The sequence below is a fragment of the Physeter macrocephalus genome, chromosome 1 (assembly GCF_002837175.3).
Source record: "Physeter macrocephalus isolate SW-GA chromosome 1, ASM283717v5, whole genome shotgun sequence".
In the NCBI taxonomy this organism is placed as follows: Eukaryota; Metazoa; Chordata; class Mammalia; order Artiodactyla; family Physeteridae; genus Physeter; species Physeter macrocephalus.
Window position 1 is genome coordinate 81,123,121 of NC_041214.2, and position 13,683 is coordinate 81,136,803.

The 13,683-nt window shown below is 45.0% G+C and overlaps 1 long non-coding RNA gene across 22 annotated transcripts in view; it reads left to right on the top strand.

Annotated features, from left to right (window-relative positions):
- Positions 1-13,683, top strand: part of LOC114486608 (uncharacterized) — an 85,026-nt gene that overhangs the window by 39,528 nt on the left and 31,815 nt on the right. For 17 of the 22 annotated variants that reach the window (XR_008617201.1, XR_008617197.1, XR_008617198.1 and 14 more), the window contains 2 exons: positions 7,757-11,848; positions 13,144-13,356. This is a non-coding gene — a long non-coding RNA (uncharacterized lncRNA). The remainder of the gene's footprint in view (positions 1-7,756; positions 11,849-13,143; positions 13,357-13,683) is intronic. The other 5 variants (XR_008617190.1, XR_008617196.1, XR_008617189.1 and 2 more) reach the window with 5 other exon arrangements.

Consider the following 13,683-nt stretch of genomic DNA (forward strand, 5'->3'; position numbering starts at 1 on the left):
TAAATCAAAGACTATGCACATTTAAAATCTTACTAGGAATTACCTCATTCCCTTTGAAGAGTGTTGTACTAGTTTACACTCCTACGGACAGTAGAGTGGGACGGCCTCTTTCACACTCGCCCTCCAGCACTGGAACTGCCTCCTCATTTGCCAGATGAGGAAATGGCTTAGGGAAGTGAACAGTTCTAATATCACACCTAGGTATTGGCAATGCTGGCACCAAGATTTCAGATCTGCTGTCACTATACAATGAGATAATGCGTGCAGAATATTAAGGAGCATGCCTGGTACAATGTAAATGCTCAATAAATGTTGGTCATCGCTATGATTAAAGCACACTGCCACAATAGGGACCCATCAGAAGCTTTAACAGCTGGCTCAGCCTGGAAGGTGAATTGGAGAGGAGAGAGGACAGAGGCTCAGGCTGGCTGGAATGCCCCTTCTCCTGTTCTCCTAGCACTCTGTGACTACCTCTTCATGACATTCCATTTAGTTAGTTGATTCATCTTTCCGCATAATACTGTCCCTGAAGGACAAGCAAGTGAGAAGATGTGTTCTCTGAGCTCAGAGACTGATGACCTAGGAGCTAGGATGCTGTCATCCTCCTCAAACACCCCAAAGAAGTTTAAAGTGATAAACTTCTGAGTTTGAGATTCTCTCACTCTGTTATATGTTTAATGTCTGAAAGTTACCAAAGCGCTTTTACATCATAAATTATAGTGTGGCTTTTTTTGCTTGTGACTCTCCTCTCCTCAATCGGGATGCAAACTCTTTAAAGTAGGAATTATATCTTGAACTTATTTTCTCTTCCACAGTGACAACTAGTGTGTTGAGGGGCACACAGGAGACGCTCAGTACATACAAAGTGGTGGACAATAACAAGCCTGGTTTTGGGTTTTGGAGGAGGGGTAGGAAACTGGTTAAGGAAACCAGTCCCTTTGCTTTGGAGTCGTGACTCATAGATGTGGATTGACTAAATCACCAAGTGGCTATTTATCTAAAAGTCAATTTCATCTTTGCAAAGTAACGAATATACCCTTGGAACTACCCTCAGAATGATGCTAGCCACTCTCCCGCACATTCACCAAGGCATGCCCCACATTCTTCAGCTGCAAGTTTTGCATCTGGGTGGGCCAGAGAGGAATGTCTGGGGAAATGGGATTGTAGAAGGTAACAGCCACTGGAAGAATTTGGCCCCAAAGCCAAGGACTCCTCATTCAATATGCATGATTTTCAGAATTCCTATTTTAATCAGCAAAACGGAAATGAAATTCCAATGTAGCTTTTAGTTAAAAAAAAAACAAATTACAAGCGGTATATGATATTCATGCATACCATTTCCTCTGAAATTCTTTTTAAGAATTGAAGAAAATAACCATATAACATACTGGAAAGAACACTAGCCTAGGCGTCCAGAGATTTAATTTCATGCCCTAAATTTATCACCTAGTAGCTGTGTGATCAAAAGCAGTCAGTTCCCCCATCTTACCTTATTTCACTCATATATAGAATGAGTGAGATGAGGACAGGTGAGCTCCCCTTCAGCCTCAATAATAAACGAGTCCATAATTGCCTGCTTAGTATTGAAGATCCATCCAACCATCCATCCTTTCCACAAATATTTGTTGAATTCCTACTTGTGTCATGACTATATGATTTGAGCCCTTCTGATTTGCATTGATAGGTTGATAGCATCATCACCCTTCCAAGAACCAAGATTCAACATCTTGAGTAAATTCTGACCCCTCGTCCTCTCTCACCCTCTTCACCTTCCACCAGTTCCCGATGTTTGTTCTTTCTCTGTGTCTATCTCTGGCCCATCCTATCCCTTCGTCCTATCACTCGTCTTCCTGCCTACTAGCTCTCACTTGAGCTGTTGCAAAAACTTCCTAAGTGGTCTCCCAGCCTCAATAATCTTCCTTCTCAATCCACTTGTATGCTCTGCCCAGAGTTACCTCCAATCTTTGATTTTAATCAATATGTTTTGACCGTTTGTTGTGCATAGTCACTCTCCCTGGACCCTTCAGGAGTTCACAATCCAGAGAGGAAAGCAGACAAAATTAAAGAATAAGTACAATCCGATCTGGAACTGCAAGAGTGGAGGATCTAACACTGCTCAGTGTTGGATTTCTTCCTCTCCTTTCACAGAACTTTCTTCCTTAGTCGTTCCCTCTTCCATGTACGTCACAGCACTTTTTCTCATGCCTCTAGCATCTCACTTATCACGTCCTTTTACAGTTCATTCTCCACTTGTCTCTCTCCTTGACTAGACTGTGAACTCCTTGATGATAGGGATCTAATCAACTTAATCCAGGCTTCCAAGCCAGAAACCTTCAGTGGCTCCTTTTTGCCCTCGAGTGGAAATCCAAACCTTCATACTGAGCATTCAAAACCCTTAAGAGTTTAGGTTTAACTATGTTTCCAGCTAACTCTGCTCATCAGCCCATATCCAATCCCACTTCAATCCCAAACCCTCTTCTATTCTTTCCAAGAGCTTTTGCAGAGAATCAGATCCATTTGTTCAGAATTAATTTTCACCTGTTCCCAAATACTTCTTATAGCGAATGTCCTAACACATCTATGTCTATCTTCTGCAGAGATTTTGTGAACTTTCTGTCTACTTCCTATATGATGAGCTCTTGGGGGCAAGTGCCCATGTCCCTTGGGTTCTTGGATCCTTCATAGCACAGGGCCTACCTAGTGCCTGGCACTTGGTCTGACTCTGTCCTGAGTAGTTGCCACCTGCCAGGCACTGCACAAACTCTGTGACATTTTATCCTCACAGCAGACCTGGAAACTGGGCTCCAAAAGAGGCTAAGTAACCTGCTCAAGGCACCAGCAGGTACGTGATACAATTTAGATTTAAACACAGGTGCCTCTTAACAAACAGGCTACACTGCTTCCCTATGAGGAGCCCCAGTAAATGTGAAATGGTTTTGCAGCCACTTGGAGAAGAGGTTGAAGATATACTCAACAAGCATTTCCTAGTCAGCTAGGGAGATTTCTATTGGTTTTTTGAATGAATGAGTTGGCCCTTGAAGACTGAAGAGGAATCCGACCAAGAAAAAAGGTAAGAGTATTCTAGTAAGAGAATAAAATATGAGCTAAGTTCCTGATACAGTGAATAAAGGGTGTCTCGGGGGAGAAGAGGGGAGCTATTTAACTGATTCACTTCCCCAGCCAGACGGTAAGCAATTGAGGAAAGGAAACGTCTTGGTCTGGCTCAGGGCTGTATGTCTGTCGCCCACGGCAGACTCTAATACAGAGCACATGTCGAATAAATATTTTGCATGAATGAATCTACTCAACAAATACTGTCTAAGCAATTTTTTGTGTGTTCATGTAATTTAAAACTCACTCTCAGCCTAGAAGAATTTATTGCCTTTATCAAGTCTTTAAAAGCCCAAACCCAAACTTTCAGCCCCTGAAAGTGAAACCTCCAGTCCCTAGAAAGTTTCACTGAGGGGCTGAGTAAAAAACAGTAAACCAACAGAACAAGCTATGAAAAATCAAACAAGAAAAAAAAAAATCTTTCAGTTCCAAGAAACTTAGGTATTTTCAGTAATGTGCCTCCTGCAAGGAAGCCTGAGGGCTTAGATGGTGTCAGTTTCATTTCCAGTAGAGAGCTTTGACCTTCTGTCTCCTAAGGAGAGAGGAAAAGGCTCCTACCTCCACCCCGCCCAGCAGCTGTGCCAGGGGCCTGGGTCTGAAGACACAAAGGGAACTGAGGCAGAATCAAAGAGGTTCTTCTCACATTGTATTAGGTTGTTTCCCAACTCCTTGTTCTGTGTTAGAATAAGCTATAAGCATGTCTGTGTCAGTGAGCATATTCAGATCACAACATTTGTTGAGTCAGTGAGTCAGACAATGGCTCAAAGCAGAGCCGGTAAGCGGGAAATTTAGCATGATGAAGTAGAAAATGCATTCAACTCGGGACAGGAGGACAGGCCTGTTCCTTCTCTACCACATATGAACTGGTGACCCTGGGCAGTCACCTCTTTACTCTGGGCCTCAGTTTCCCCTTTCATTTCTGACATATTTGATAGATCCTCATTGTGGTAGGAGGGGAAAAATCCATGAAAACATCTATGGATGTTTTTTAAAAGGAGACATTCATGGAAATCTCCTTATGTACATGGGAATCTGGGAATTGGAGGGTTTTCCTTTTACTCTAACCTAGGGCTTCCCAACCTTGGCTCAGTTAATACTTGAGGCCAGACAATTGTTTGTTATAGAGGGCTGTTCTTTCCATTGTAGGACATCTTGCAACGTCTCTAATCTCTACCCACTGGATGCCAGTAGCACCCACTTCCCTCTCCCGAGTTGTGACCACCCAAAATGTCTCCAGAAATTGCCAATTATTCCCTGGGGGCAAAATCACCCACAGTTGAGAACCATAGGCCCTGAGTTGCATTCCCAACTGAGAATGACAGATTCCTTAGAATAATGTAGCTGACGATGGGCTTGGGAGGGTGTGGAAACCAGGCACAGTGTCTCCCTTCACTTGTAAGGGCCTGGGGATGGGGCATCTCACAGAGCTCAGGAAAGTTAGAAGTGCATGGGGTCTGGAGGCAGGAAATTGGCATTTGAGTCCGTACATTATTGCTGACTGGCTTTTTGACGTTCACCATACTGCTAACCTTTCTGAGCCTGAGTCCCTATGAATCTGAAGGAATTGGTACCTCTCCTCCACGCATCTTCCTCCCATTCTCTCAGCCTCCACACACACCACCAAAACATTGTTAAGAGGACCAAAAGTTATGTATATGAAAGGCACTGTGAGCTAAAAAGTCAAACGTGTTATTGCTCTAAAGGTTTGTTTTTCCTAAGAGAGCACAGAAAAGGAAATTTATTCCTGGATAATTTTTCTGTCAAGACCAGTAATGGTACCATTGCAGGTACCACGACAGCAATAACGAGAACAAATAACAGAGAATACTTAGGGAATTACTGCCACATTGCCAGCTCCAAGACTGGATTTCCACTGCGCCATGAATTCGTTAGCAGTTTTCAAGTAAAAATGAAAAGTCTCCTCAAAGAATGTGTCATGGTATTTATTAGGCAAAGGTGAGGATGAGCCTTTAGCTGTTCACTACCTGGAAGTAACTTGGCCCTGGGCTGACTCTTTCTTCAACAAGGCTATCAACCTGGAAGATGCCTCAGGGACTCCTATCTTTGACAACAGAGAACTTCAGAACTAAGAGAGGCTTCTGAAGCCTGGTGGTTCCTCAGAGTGGGAGTCAAGGGGCTCTGGTCATGGTCAGGCCTGGAGTGGGTGGCCCTTCCAACACCTCAGGCCAAAAGCCAAATCAGGGGGGGGGTCCAGGGTGACTCTCCAGGAAGCTCAATTATCTCAGAAACAATCTAGAATTTCAGAAACCTCTCAGGTCGAAGGGACAGGTTCAAGTTAGAAGGAATGATGTAACACACACTTGCACATATTTTAGTGTATGGACCACTTTTTCATCCTTTGGGGGGAGTATAGAATAGTGGCTAAGGGTACTCACTTCTGAGCCTCGAGTGTGTATCTTGGCTCTGCTCCTAGTTAGTTGTGTGCCCATGGGCACCCAGTGGGTGCTTTGTAAATGTTAGCTGTACTGTACTGATGTGCTACTTGATGCGCACAGCAACCTCTGAGGTCAGTGGTGTGATCATCTTCACGCTGCAGATGTGGACATTAAAGTTCAGAGAAGTGTATCCCCACAGAGCACCTCCCGCCTCTTTGCCTTCCTCTTCATCTTAACTCACTCTTTCCTCCACCTCTGCTATCTAAATGCCATCTGTCCCTCGAGCCTGTTCACGTGCAAGCTCCTCTACATGTTCTGCCTTCAGAGTTACTCTCAGTTTCCTCCAAGCTCCACAGCATTTTGCTGGTATCTCTGTTACACCAAGACACTCACTTGGGCCATGGTAGGCAAGAGAAAGGACCAAGGTAAGGCCATGACACATGGCAGACTGTGACAAAGACTAGAGAGAAAAAAAGCTCAGATGAAGAACTCAGGAGGGTCAAAGGAAAGAAGGTTTCCTCCCTGAAGCATGCCTTTCCTGCTTCTCCCATCTGCCAGTCATAATACGGCATGGTACCTTTTAAAGGCCTCATCACTTTCTGGTTCCAATGGAAGTTAACTCCGTATATGCTCTCTCCCTTGTGCCATGGAGCATTTTAGGGGGCAGAACAGATTCACTTCCACATCCCCCATAGCACATGGCTAAAGGTTGCAAGCACTTAAAAACGCACACAGCTCTGAACTGAAAAAAGCTTGCTGACAGTGGGTGATGGTGCTGGATGACGGCGGAGATGATAGTGATAACAGGGAGGTTAACTGAACCGAAACCCAGCCATCACGAAGGGTGATGTACGCACGATGTTTCGCTATGACTGAGTGAACAACAGGAGATCCATGAATCAGACCTAGAAACATAGCCCACTCACTGGCAAACTGAGAAGAAACTGGAAAATGGAAAAGGCATTTGGGTGGGGACTGTCTTATCAGCTTGGGCCTGATCTACAGATTAATGTAGCAGTGGCCTATGGAAATGTTTCCTCTGACTGTTTAAAAAAATGTAACTTTCACAGTCATTGAAACAATGCTATTTATTATGATTGTTCATTGAGGAAGATATACAAAAATATCCAAAGGTACAGATAAGAGAAACAACCTCATCATAGCAAGTGGGGTACTATTAAATTTCACTGTAGTTCTCTTGTTCTATCTGTTTGATTTTATGAAGTTGAGACCATACTGACTCTGTTTATTACAAAACGTTTTAAATTTCTTTTTAGAATAAATAACACATACATAAGGTACACAAATTAAAAGTCACGAAAGGGCGGGCAGGGAAAAGTCAGTCTCTCTCTTGCTCTTGCTTCTCACCACCCAACTTTCTCCCAAGTCTCCCCGATCTCCTTCGAGAGGAGTCGGATGCTTATACCCTGTCCATTTTTTTGAGTGAGTTAATGCCCTTAGTCCTTAGAGGTTCTCAGGAACCAAAAATTGTCTGTAAGAACAAAACATGTCCCTGATATAATGTATCTGTGCTGATAAAAGATACAATTATGCCACCTGGATGCCAGTTACATAACCAGAATTATATCCTGCAAATCTTCCTAAAGAGCATTCTTAACTGACAAAGGCAGTTGCAGGCTCTCAACAGTGACACACTCCCTCAACAGATCTCTGTCCCAAAGATTTCCCTGAATCTTCACAAAGCTCAGAACTTGAAATCAGAGTCTGTGTGTCTGGATTGCAGTGACTAAGACACATCAACCCCAGGCGCACGTCCCTAAAGGCAGGCCCCTGTTTCTCCCAAGCTCAGACCTGGCAAGGCCGTCCTCATCTTGTTCTGCCCTCGGGAGATTGCTGGGCTGGGACATGTAGGAAGAGTGGGTGGGGGAATTCCAGTTCCAATGAAGCATTTTTTTAAAAACTCATTTCCTTAAATTCTAGCTCAAAATAGAGAAAGCCACTCTATACTTACCAAACTCTGTCCTCGTCAAACTCACCACCCCGCCCTACACGCAAAGAAGTGGAGGAGTGGCCCAGGGTTTTTTCCTGGAGATCTGGTGACACATGCTGCTCCAGGGGCTTACAGGGTCACAAATCCTCCCACTCTGAGTGTGTGCTGGCCACCACCTCATTGTGGATTTTCTCCCCTGTAGGCAGTTGCAAGAGTTTTTCAGGAATCGGCTACGATTTGCAAGTTGATTTGCCAGGGCAGTGAATTTCCTTCTTTTCTCTCCCTCCTCGCCTCCCAGGAGCCATCTGATAAAGTTACAGCAGCATCTTGGATTCACAACAACCCCGCCAGCTCCTCACTGAACAACACGTCGTCTGGCAACAGGAGGTGCTTGATTACATTTGGCTGGAGCGCCGGCATCAACTCCAGTTGTCCCTGAATTGGAATTGATGGGCCTCACGCGCTGCAGCCAACAGTTTGCCTTCACCCACTCCCCTCTCTCAAATGAACCTTCTTCTGGGACAACAAGAAACCTACGTGCCATCCTGGGTGAGAGACGAATGGGAGCTGCGTCCCAGCATCGAATCCCTGGAGAGACAGGGAAGAGCAGACTCGGAGGGGTTCCCGACAGCAAGCCATGCTTCAAGCATTTCTGGAGAGACCCCCTGGACCACAGGACGCAAATGCTCTCTCTGGAGGACTGGAGCCTCTGTGTTCCTTTCAGCTCATGGGCATCGATTCTCCTTGTGTGCAGGGTAGGGCATCAAGCGACTCTCCCCTTTAGGCAAGCCTCCATGACCTCCCTCCCCCTATTCTGACTTATCTGCTCAGTGAGTCACTTGCGCAGGCAGAATAAATGCCCCCGAAGATGTCCACGTCCTAATCCCCAGAACCCGTGAATATGTTATATTAAATGGCGAGGGCTAATTAAGGTCGCGGATGGAATTAAGCTTGCTCATCAGCCTACCTTAAAAAATAGGGATATCATCCAGGACGAATCATGGGGCCACAGTGTATTCACAAAGGTCCTTAAATAAGGAAGAGGGAGGCAGAAGAGTCAGAAGCAGACTGGGGGCATTGTGAAAAAGACTTGACCTGCTGTGGTTGCCTTTGAAGATGTAGGAAGGGGCCACGGACCAAGGAATGTGGGCAGTCTCTACAATCTGAAAAAGACAAGAAAATAGATTTTCCCCTGGAGCTTCCTTGATTTTAACCCAGTGAGGCCTATTCAGACTTCTGACTTCCAGATTTGTAATATTTTTGCTGTTACAGCAGCCATAGGAAACCAGGACTGTCACCATGGACTGTCGCCATGTACCCAGCCTGGTACCGGTGCTGAGGTAACATTCCCCAAGCATGTGATTTCTACCTTGTATTAGTCATCAGGATCTAACCAGGGAAACTGAGCCCACTCTAAGTGTCTAAACACAGGAAATCGAATGCAGATCATTGGCTGTATAGACGATAGAAGAAGTTCAAAAGCCAGTCCAGCCATTAGCCATAACAGTGGTTGCTACTAGGATGCTACTAGGCTGAGCTAGAGGGACAAAGAGAGGAGATCATATACCGGAGTCCAGAGGCCAGGATCACCTGGAAGAAGCTGGACCATGGTGGGCCTGTCTAGCAGGAGCTGGAGCTATGGAGGGAACAGAGCCCTGCTGTAGAAGCTGCCTGAGACAGAAAGGGAAAGAGATATACACCCTGGTTTCTCCCTTTCTCCTACCCTCCAATCTCCCACCAACACCTCCCATTGGCTCTTACTAGCTGGAAGGCAGCTGACGTGGGAGCCTGGGGTACACAGGAGGAAGCCCTCCTGCAGGACAGAGCGGAGCTGGGAAACAGCAGTGAGCGGATTAATGGATTTGTAGATGAATAGGCCCCAGACTGGTACATACCTCCTTTCTGCTTTGATCACCATGAATCTTGAAACATAATTTATTGTTTAAAATCCAAATTCTTGACCGTGGCTTCTAAGACCTGACATAACCTAGCCTTCCTCTAATTTCTCTGCCCTCATCCTATAAAGTTCTCCCCTCATTCACAGCACCCCAACCCTTCTGGCCTTTGTTCTGTCCTCAGTACGCCAGGCAAGTCCCATCTTGGGACCTTGCACTTGTTTGTTGTAGCCTCTGCTGGACTTCCCTCCTCTTGTCTCTCCCCTACTGATCACTTTTTATCATTTGAGTTTCAGCTTATGTAACACCCTCCCCCATCTAAAATAGGTCCCCTCACCAAAAGTCACCATCGTATTCCCCTATTTTTTTTTTTTCTTCAAAGTAGCTATTATTATCTGAAATTATCTTGGCTATATGTGTATCTATTTATCATAACCTTCCCCAGGCTGTAAGCTCCTTGAGGGTAGGGAATCTGTCTTGCTGCTTGCTATGTCCTTGTATCAGCATTGGCTAGATATTCACCAAAATCTATCTCTTCTTCTTGGAAACAGAGTAAGCTCATGTCCTATTCCTTTGTGGTTAGGTGTGATGAAGTTCTAGCTAATGGAACAGGAGTGGAAACATTCAGTGCTGCTTCCCAGGCTTGGCCCATGAAAACCTCTCATGCACACTCTTGCATGTTTTCCCCTTTCTGGCAGATGTTGACAAGGCCCTACGGGATGGTGGAGGCACAAGATGAAAGGAACCTGGGCGGTTGAATGACTAAGTGAAGAAGGGTTGCCCCAGCAACCTGCATACCCATCCAGGACTATTATGTGAACAAGAAACAAATGTGTTTTGTGTTGAGTCATTACATTAGCCTGTCCTAACCAAAACAATTCCCACTGCCAAGAATTCCCAAAGCCTTGTCCATAATTGGCTCTCAGTAGCTATTGAATGATTGACTGTTAAACACTCAGTAGTTACATGTTCAGGGAAGGAATGTCTTCTCCTTACCCTCATGCCTTACCTGCCAAGCTCCCTGTATATTCACCTCTGGACTCTCGATGGCTTTCATGGAGCCTCAGCCTTTGTAGGCGTTTGATAGTCGTGTGTTGCGTTGAGTTTCTAGGCAGCATGAGGGAGACAGTGACCAGGCATGGTCTGCAAGTGTGAGTTTAAGCAGGTATTCTGCATTGCCATAACTACCAATGTTTGTGAGGTTCTTTAGAGTTAACAAAGGGTTCACTCACTTGATCCTTATAACAACTCTGAAAGGAAATGGCTATTATGACCCCCATTTTACAGTTGACGTGTCTGAGCTCAGAGGTTAATTATCTCGTTCAAGATCTTACTTTTTCAAGGGATGAAGCTGGTGTTAATTCATTGTTCAAAAACATTTATGGAGTATGTACAATGTGCTAGCCCCTGTCTAAAGCTTCCGTACCTAGTAGGGGTCTCAGGAAACATGGAAATCCAAAGTTCTGAAGACACCTCCCAGAAAATAAGAGGGAGGCCCCAGTTCAAGCCCAGGACTGAGAGCTTTGCCTGTGTCTTGCAGCTTATGTTGTTAGCTATGACGCTGCCACGGCTGTGTGCCTTGGGGCAAGCTTCTGGGTGGTCTCCCAGACCTGCCTGGATACAACAACACGGCTGGGACCCCTCAGCAACTCTCCCACTTGCCCAGCCTAACGGCCCTGGCATTCTAAGTCTGCCCTTTTCCATACATTCTTTCCTCCTTCCGTGCCAAGATTGCAGCAGACGATTTAGAATGGGTTCCAGGCCATTTAGCTCAGTCAGAGATTTGGGTGAAAGTTTCCTCCCACCCATCCCAGGCCTCAGATAACCCATCAGAGGGTGACATCCCACACAAAGGAGGTGGAAGAAACACTGTGGAGACTTTCAGGCACGGGATTGGAGCAAAAGTTTTGGCAGCTACTGCATTTCTCCACCCTCTTCTGGCTGTACGAAGTGTGTCAGTAGTGGGTCAGTTGGAAAGCTTAGGACAGAAAGCCCAAGAGGATGTAACTTGTCTAAACGGAGATGGCCAAGGCCCCTGGAGGGTCACCCGCAGGTTGGATTATTTGCCGACGCAGAGAGGAAAGTGCTGGCATCTGAGGGGCCTGTGGAAGAGGAAGAGGAAAGTTAGATGGCCCGTCTCTGCCAGAGCTCAGCCTTTCCCAGCCGGACGACACTCCTCTCGTGCTTGGGTGCTTCTCTCTGTAAATAAATCCTGGCTGCTCTTACAGTGCAGGACGTCCCACATACCGTACCTCTGAGGTGGGGTGAAATACAAATATGCCTTTTCATAATAGCTTTACACCTGGAGCAGCAGAGGACTGGTTTATTGCCTTGGTAAACAGAAGTTTGAATTCAAGCAAAGTACAAACTTTGCCCAAGGCACTTCTGACAGTGCACCTTGTGTTTGCGAAGTGAACTCGGTATATATGCACGATGTGAAGCAATGGAAGGCTGGCCTTTCTCTCTCATCTGATTTCCAAGGTTTAAAAGTTCAGGTGTGTGTCCGGGGGTGGGGGTGGGGTGGGAGTGCAGAGAGGGAATTTGCTTTGGCTCTGTTTTTTTTGAGCATTTTGAAATCATGCTACTTGGTGTGAAAAAAAATCTGTGAGCCAATTTATATTGTTTTCTAGGGAGAGTGTACTTCTTGCTGCTCTCAGGGTGACAGTTAGGATTTGTGGGTGGGAGACAGGGTAAACCAGTTTGGGAAACACATAAAAGAATCAGGATTTGCCTTGAACTTAAATGAAACATTAAAAAATAATAAATATTTATTCAGTGCCTATTATGTGCCAGGCACAAAACCATGAACTTTTATAAACATTATTTTATCTTCACAACCACATGAAGTAGGAATTGTTGATGAAAATAGCCATTTTACAGGTGAGGAAACTAAGGCTACTGTTGCTGAAGAGAGTCAAGCCACAGCTTTCTAATTCCAAATTCCGAGTTTTCTGTACTATCCTTCAACCTCTTAAAGGGTCACAGACTCTGTCCTGTCCTGTCACTTTGTTTGCCCTCTCTGTATCCACTACTTTTCTTTCTCATTTTCTGCCTGCACTTGGGGAAACGACTCTTCTCCATTCTTTGACACATTTCTGCTTAAGAGTTTCCCTACTATTTAGCCGTCACCTGGCCATCTGGGCTGCTCTCTCACCAACCAGCACTCCCATGCATTCAAGTGCAAAGGAATCAAAACGTGGATTAGATTTCCCTTGAAAACACTCATAAGCTTAAAGGCAAAGGCAGGGACAGTGGAGCACATCTTAGGTTCGGTTGGCTCCACAAATGCCTCTGCATTCCCCCATTCCTAGCTTGAAAAAATCAGATAAGCTTCAGCAAAAGCATCTGAACTTTTTGTGTTCTTTTCCAAAACAAGTCTTTGAACCTGAAGAACTTTGCCCATCTCTGTCTGCCTGTTCACTCCTCAAACGTTCAGCTGGGGCTTGCCTGATACAGAGCTCAAGCCAGTGAAATTTTAACTCTTTCATCCACAGATTAATTCCTAAACCTCTAAAATGAGAGTGAACTCATTAGGCTTACTTTTAAAAGAAGTCCCTATGAATGTGTCAACTTGTGCCTGTCTTCACAGATGAAGGATTCCTTGTGGGAACATATTAAACTGAGGCTAGATAGAGGTGATGTCATTAAGGCATTGTCAGCTCAGCAGAGTTGTGGCTGCTTGTGCTTTTCCCTTTTCAAAGGAAAGCCGAGTCGCCCTCCTCCAGCTCTGAAATTATTCTCTCCTCCTATCTTTACCCCCTACCATTAACGAACGCATCTTTAATTGCAGCTCCTTGAGGAATGCATTTGGCTTAGTTATTGCAAGCTTTTAAGAAATTATCGGAACATAAATACTCATTGCAAGGAAACAGATATGAGTTGCAAATGGATTAAACATAATCCTTGTGCGAGCCCTTGAGGGAAAATAGACGGGGATCTCTGGGCTGTGAGACAAATCTCGGTCAAGGATGCTTGCTTTGGGGACTCTGCTCTAAAAACCCGGGTAAGCAAAATGGTGGAATGTTAGCTCTTAAATGAACTTTAAAGAACATAAAACCTAACCCCTTTCCCTTACAGAGGAGGAAACCAAGGCTCAGAGTGGAACAAGCAAGGCCAAGGCTAACACAGCCAGCCAGTGACAGGCCTCCCTGGTTTCCTGGCCAGGGCTCATAGCTCTCCCCAGTGCTGTCTTTCATCCTGGGAGAAAGTGAAATTAAATAAAGACAAAAACCTGGTCCTTAATCCTGGCCTGGACCCACTTATCTTAGCTTTTCATCACTGCTTTTCTCTTTTTTAAAAATAATTAATTAATTAATTAATTTATTTATTT